This window comes from Alexandromys fortis, unplaced genomic scaffold, assembly GCF_014885135.2.
Source record: "Alexandromys fortis isolate MF-2015 unplaced genomic scaffold, M_Fortis_MF-2015_v1.1 scaffold_47, whole genome shotgun sequence".
Taxonomy (NCBI): Eukaryota; Metazoa; Chordata; class Mammalia; order Rodentia; family Cricetidae; genus Alexandromys; species Alexandromys fortis.
This window is the reverse complement of record NW_026067957.1, coordinates 7,870,603-7,877,798: the sequence shown is the minus strand read 5'-3', so window position 1 is coordinate 7,877,798 and position 7,196 is coordinate 7,870,603.

The window sequence follows — 7,196 nt, the reverse complement described above, 5'->3', positions numbered from 1 at the left end:
AAAAAAATTTAAAGAGATCTTAAACCCAACTCTTCTAGAGCGTAGCTCAGTGTTCTAGGTCATGTGCCTCGGAGGTCAGTCACGGCCCTAAAACGGTGCATAATTATGTTCGTCAAACTTCCAATCTCCCTTTTTCATGCGGTTTGTAGAGAGAATGAGCACCTTCGTGAGTGGGTTCAGGAGCCCAGCCGTTAGAATTGGCAGGTCTCTTGTGTGTAGATCTCTTGTCTGCAAATATTCTCAGGGAGAATGAACTTCTCTATTGTGTCAGCCACAATATCTTTGAATATTTAGTAATAATAGCTTCACTTCTAAAACCCAATTTCATTTTATTATGCTAAATACCCTTGCTGTGTTTCAAGGGTAAACAGTAGTGAAAGGTTTCTCAAAGAGTAAACTCCCAGCGGCTTCAGCAGAGAAAGAAAACTCAGGTCTCTGTATGTCGCCCCAGAATGGGTACTGCTCCTTAGAGCAGCGCTTAAACAGCAGAAAGGGCAGCAGCAAGGGATTGGCAGGAATGAGAAGGGCAAGTTTTCAGGTGTGTTGGTGTTGACTGACAGTTGTGGGCAATCTTGCTATCTCCCAGGATGCACAGAAGATGATAGGGGAGGATTCTTCCAATTTTCAACCACGCGGAAGAATATGTCAGATATAAAAGAAAAGAATGAAGGTGATTCTTGTACATCAAATTATATGGATTTAGATTTAATAGGTTTATAAAAATCTTCCAATTTTAAGAATAAGAATTTTATTTGGGGGGAATCTTAGCTATAGCTGACTTTATTCATCTTGTCTGGTTGGTTTTTTACTTGCATTTGAGTTAGAGTGATTGAACAAAATTGCAAATAAAAAGTAATACTTTAACCTGCTGATATCCTATTTTACATGTTTTAAGTGGTTCATTAAATTATTCTGAAATCGAATCTGTTGAATCAAAATTTATACATATATTTATTCTATGAAAGGGATTATCTGCTACATTGCTGCTATATTCTGATACAAACTTATTTGGCAGCCATTTAGAAGAAAAGGCAGAAGTAATTGAGATGTTCATGACATTTCTCCTGAAGACACCATTATATGTGATTAATATTTGATGAAACTATACCATGGATTTGGGAAGGAGATTCTTATCATTCCTTGTTTATCTGCAGTGATAAGTGAACAGTGTTGAGGATGAATGGGTTCCAACTCTCAAAGTCAGACTGATAACCCACCTAGGGCATGGTAGTCAGTGAGACACTGTTAGATATTCCTGAAACATGGGTTGGAAATTCTGAGGCAGCATTAAACTGGCTTGAGACGCAATTATCTTTGTCAGCCGACACTGCACACTGAATTGGGAGCAGCTCATCAGAAACAGTTACTGTAAAATGTGTGGTCCCTCAGGGCTTTTCTCTTGTCCGTCCTTTTATTTTTATATTTATATCTTCTCCTGGCAGTATCATTAATAGATCTGGATTTGATTATCATATCTATGCCTTCATTATTCAGACTTACTCACTGCTTCTTGTAGAATCAAATCATATGACTTTCCAACTCTCTTCTGCTTTATTAAGACTTAAAATTGAATGATAGGGATAGTTGCTTCAGCAAAAAAAAAAAAATGTTCATTAGGAAACATTAATACTGACCTTTCTGAATTACCTTGTGGATTTTTTCAGTCTTGCACTGTCTTTCATAATGCAACCGAAACAGTGCATTAAAAGACACAATACTGTCTTCGTGGGTCATATTCTTATTTTAGCTTGTAGCATCTTTACAAAATATTTTTTCATTATATTATTATTATAATTTATACAGGACTATAATTTCTTTATTTTGAAATTCTATAATTTTTGAAACAAATGAGGAGTTATATAAACCCAGTGGGATTATTCTATTCTATCACATTATAATAGAGCCACTAATAGAAATGTCCCTCCAGCAAATTTTATCATTCTCAAGATTTGAAGTGATTACAAGAGTGTGGTGGGTAATATAATATGTTCTAAACACCTATCTCACAGTGAAGTTCTATGGCAGTATTGTTCATCTCTCGTGGTCAAGTCCCAGAATTTACAACTAAGGAATGAACATGCTATTGTACTACGCTGGTCTAAAGCATTTGAAATGCTAGGGCAGAAGAGTTGTGAGTTTAAAAAGAGCTTGGGCTATGTAGTGATTTTCAAATTATCTTGTGCTGTGTAGTGAATCTCTCTGTCCCAAATACATGCAAGTACGTGCATACACACACACACACACACACACACACACACACACACACACACACACACACACACACACACACGAAAGATGTTTTAGGTACTAACCTTCAATTGTAATTCACTGTAATTGGTGTTTGGGATGTGTGTGTGTGTGTGTGTGTGTGTGTATGTCTGTGTATGTATTATGCATGTGTAAATTTTGTGAATGTGTTAAGTAGATTATTGAAACAAACCTAGTAAAAGAGAACTAGAGTTTCCATGATTCTGAGTTACACATTAATCTTTCCCCAACATATGGTGTTAAATGAGTGCTGTTAATTCACATGCATCTGATGCCACAAATAATATAATGATAGTGGCAAGAAAAAAAAATCCCTTGACATAAGTAGAGGTATTTTACTATCTTTGTACACCACACTAGGACAGTAATGTCACTCTAAGACTTTTTATCTGCCCTCAACTGAACTAAGACAGAAGGCACTTGCACACTGAAGTAGAGAGACAATTTTTTGAAGAGAACTTTCACGTGTCCCGGATTCCCCATGACTTCTAAAGATCACAGGAAGACAAGATTTTTTTTTTTTTTCATATCAGATCAAGTTAAGGGACTTTCAAAGGGACAGTACAGAGATTTTAAGGAACTTTCATTATATTTGAAAGCTGTGATGACTTGTTCTTCACTGTCCCTAACTGTGAGAAAAGAATCTGGCTGAAGGTGTCTCACTTTACAAAGAGATAGGATTATATTTGCATGAACTACAATTTACAAGCTTGGAGAGAATGTAAAAAATATGTTCTCTGTGAAGAAGATGTAAATCTCACTAAAGATATCCAAGCTGTGTAGCCTTAAAAGAAATTCCAATTTAGAGAACTTGATGGGGCTGTGCAACTGCCTCAGCAGAAGCAAGGATGGCCATGAGAACTATCAGTGGGCAACCATCATGGGAGTTACATTTTGAGCATTTCAGGAGAAATATCTTTGTGGAATCTACAAAATCATCCAAGAGGAGAAAATATCAATGACTACACAACTGTCTAGGATGTACCAGTGCTGCAATGTAAGGCTAATGTCTGTATAGGATCAAGTTCTGGTGTATTTCTGGTGGAGAGTGATTTGGAGTCACTGAAGTCAGGTATAGACTGGATTTATGGAGCAATTAGAATTGACTGAACATTTAAATGATGTTTCACTGGGAAGACTGTGAGACTGTGCCTGAGACTTTATTAATGGACAGTCCTCAATGGATTCATGGAGACTGATTGCAGAACTGACAGTAAGAAAAAACTTGCTCATTTCTGATCCCTAGTAAAGTTCAGTTTATCAGATAAATGGCATACATTCATTATAGAATTCCTTTCACCATCTCTGTCTATGCGGATCATCATTCAGCTTCCAGCTGAACTTTAAGTCTTCTCCAGCAGTGTGATGCGTCACCTTTCATTACAACATGATTCTAAGGTTGTTTGAGCTTCCATTGCACTGAACTGACCTCAAATATTGGACTGCCCAATAAAAAATAACAAAAATTAATGAAGTTGAATGAATTCATCAAAGGAGTAATCAGAGTGTTATTGGATTTGCAATAAGATGATCAGGATTGGATGTCATTCTCACTGGAGAAGTGACCTTAAGTTAAAGCATGAGAGATGCATAAATGTTAACCACTGGAAGTCAGAAAATTGGTGTGACTCAGAGGAAAGGAAGAGATTGAGTAGTTGAAACCAGTATATTGCTGGAGTAGGGTGAGGATGACGCATGCAGAACTAGAGAAGTCTGTATTTAATGGTAACTGTGCAGTCCTTATGTACTACAATTTGGGTCACCTAAGAATGTATTCACTCTTCTTTTGCTAACAAAATGTCTCTTTTTAACTGAACATATTGCCACTTAGAATAATATTACATCTTTCAACTTCCTCCCTAGTTAAGTGTAGCTTTAAAAATTAGAGTTCAGAGCAACATGCTATGAAGAAGTGAGGAGTGTTATTTCTGAAGTGCATCCTCAGTGGGAAAATGATCCACCTATTTTTTTCTTCTGTCCTACTCTTTGGATGTGGCTGGGTGGTGAGCTGCTTTGGAAGATGGAAGCTACAGTCAAGTCAAGGACTGTATAAAGAAGCAACTTCAGGGACCTGGGAACCCCTTGATTTCAACAGTGCTTCCATTACAATACTGGGAAAACTTTCCAGGTTGTTACATTTAAAATAAATTATTTCATATATAAGACACTTCTGTGTGGGGTTTTATTAGTCACAGCCAAGCCATATACTAGGAAATAGTGTGCCAAAGATTCCTGTACCTATCTTCTGGGCAAGCATGATATAACATTGTTTCAAGGGGATGAAACAAAGCCTCAGAACTAGAGAGTGGATTCACAGGGGGAGAGGAACATTTAGCAACGTTTTCCAGATGCATGAACGATTTATGGGTAAATGAACAAAAATTATGAAGGCATAAGTAAGATTTGAATAATTGAAGTATGAAGAAAGGGAGATACATTTAGAAAAAGTTTCATTCTGCCAGTGGAGAAGGAGAGGAATGAAACATAGCTTTAGTGTTGGGGAATGATCGGAACTAAGGCAGAAAGAAAGAGTGAGTGTTAATGGCCTAACTCTGGTAGGCAGAATTAAATGATTTTATTCACAAAACTGACAAAGATTTTCTATTTCTTACATATAAACACACACACACACACGAGCTCTATGTAATTTGTTCTGGGAATGGTGATATATATGATAGCTATGGATTTCATTCTGAAGTGGAGAGTAGAGAGTTTAACATCTCAGAGAATAACTTCTCAATAAAGCAAACTGGATTTGCTATAACAACTTATGATGTCATAACTTTTATGCAATATGGTTTTCTATAAAAAATAAACTTTGTTTCTAATAAATGTTTTTGTGAACAATGACAATCACTTTGAAATAAAATGTCAGAGAGTCATAAACTATGCAAGATGTTCTAGGTATTCTAGGGGTAAGAAAAATGTGCCTCCTCCTCCTCTTTCTTTCATAAATTATTTTATTCATTTTGCCACATAAATCATTCATTCATGTGAAAACTAATCTCACTTATTTTCTTTCTAGGTCTTGTCATTTATTATAGTACATGGATGTCTCATTAAAAATGATATATTTTCCGGTCTTGCCTACCCTAACACCCCAACATATACTAATGAATTAAGAGTCCTGAAGAAAATTCAAATTGAAGGCACTGGCATAGCCAAACTGCAAAAAAAAAAAATTAAAAAAAATTACACCAGCTACTTTTATAGTTAATGTTTTGTCTATTACTATTAGGCAAAACAATTTCTTTATATGTGTGTGGTACCCCTTCCTCCACAACCTCTCCTATATGTGTGTGGTATACCAAAACAAATGTGTTTGTAAGCACAAAGGTGTACATGTGTGTAGACAGCAAAGGTAAATATCAAGTGTCATCTAGTGTTTCCCCCCTTCCTTTTTGAGGTGGGGTGGGTTACTTCTTGAACCTGGAACTCTCCAAGTGGGTCAACTGACTGGCCAGACAGCTCTGAGACCCTATTTCTTCCCCAACTCCCCACATAGGGTTACAGATGAATGCGACCACATCTGTCTTTTATATGAGAGTAGTTTAGATCCAAACTCAAGTACTCATGTTTGTTAAGTAAGAATCATACTCACAGAGCCATCTTCCTTGTTCCTAATGATGGTTTTAGTCTAATAGATCAGTTCTTAACATTAAGTGTAGAAATAACATTAGAAAATGGACAAATTCAGTCATATCTATACACTGGTAGTCACTGACAAAAATTTATTATTTTAAAAAATGATAAATGCAAGAGCTTGAATATTAATGGAGAGCATACAATTTATTAAATTGTTTTTTGTAACATATCATTGTTTTTCTAAACCCAAGTAGAAGTGGTATCTACATTAACTCCAAATCAAAATGAAGAGAGCAAGAAGGTAGAGGAGGCGTGTATAGGTGGTAGATCTCAGGCAGACTATGACTGTCATTCTCTTTCTGACAATGTTTTTTTTGCATAGCTAGCAGTTGCCTGGACTGTGGACACAGTGTGTGAAACTTTACCCACCACTCACGAAACTCTATTTGTAGCATTTCTATGATTATTGATTTTGGGTTCCAGACTTCTTGAAAAAGATTTTCTTAGGTCAACAGAGTGCTGTTATAATATTCTAAGAGTACAAGAAGATGGTGATGCTTTCTCTACTCCACAGGACTCAATTTCAAATTTATGACTCTATCACATTCCACCTACTTAAATATTATTTTTTAAAAAGTAACTAATTTCACAGTGGCTCTTAAAGAACATTGTAAATTCAGATACTCTATTAGAGAAAAGAGGTATCAGTTGTACACTGAGGCAGTTTTTCATTACTAAGGAATTTGTTTTCAAATTCACTTATTTATGAGTTAAGCTACAGCTATTATTATTGTTCTTTGACCTGTTGGTTTGTGGAGTTGAATTAGCACCTATTACTACCAATCCTTGTCTAGACCTCATATCATATGCTTTCCTGCTTCCTTAGATATAGAAATTATTAGTAAAATAAATTATTAAATTATTTTGTTTCATTTTACTTGTGAAGTAAGCTACATAATATTTATGAAAATACATAGTGTTCATTCATATAGAAGTAGTCAGTATCAAATAAAAACAGTAATTGTGAGTGTATTTTAAAGTAAATTAAATTTTGAATGGCTTTCCTTAATAACGAACAAAATGCAGTCTGCTCAGAAACTTGAGGTGTGTGAACTCTTCCAAATGGAGAAAACTGAGAAAAACTTTCCAAGCTACAAGTTTATACTCATTGTTAAAGGACAGAGAGCACAAGCAAGGAACTCAGGACCGCGAGGGGTGCACCCATACACTGAGACAATGGGGATGTTCTATCGGGAACTCACCAAGGCCAGCTGGCCTGGGTCTGAAAAAGCCTGGGTTAAAACAGATCTCGCTGAACATAGCGGACAATGAGGACTACTGAG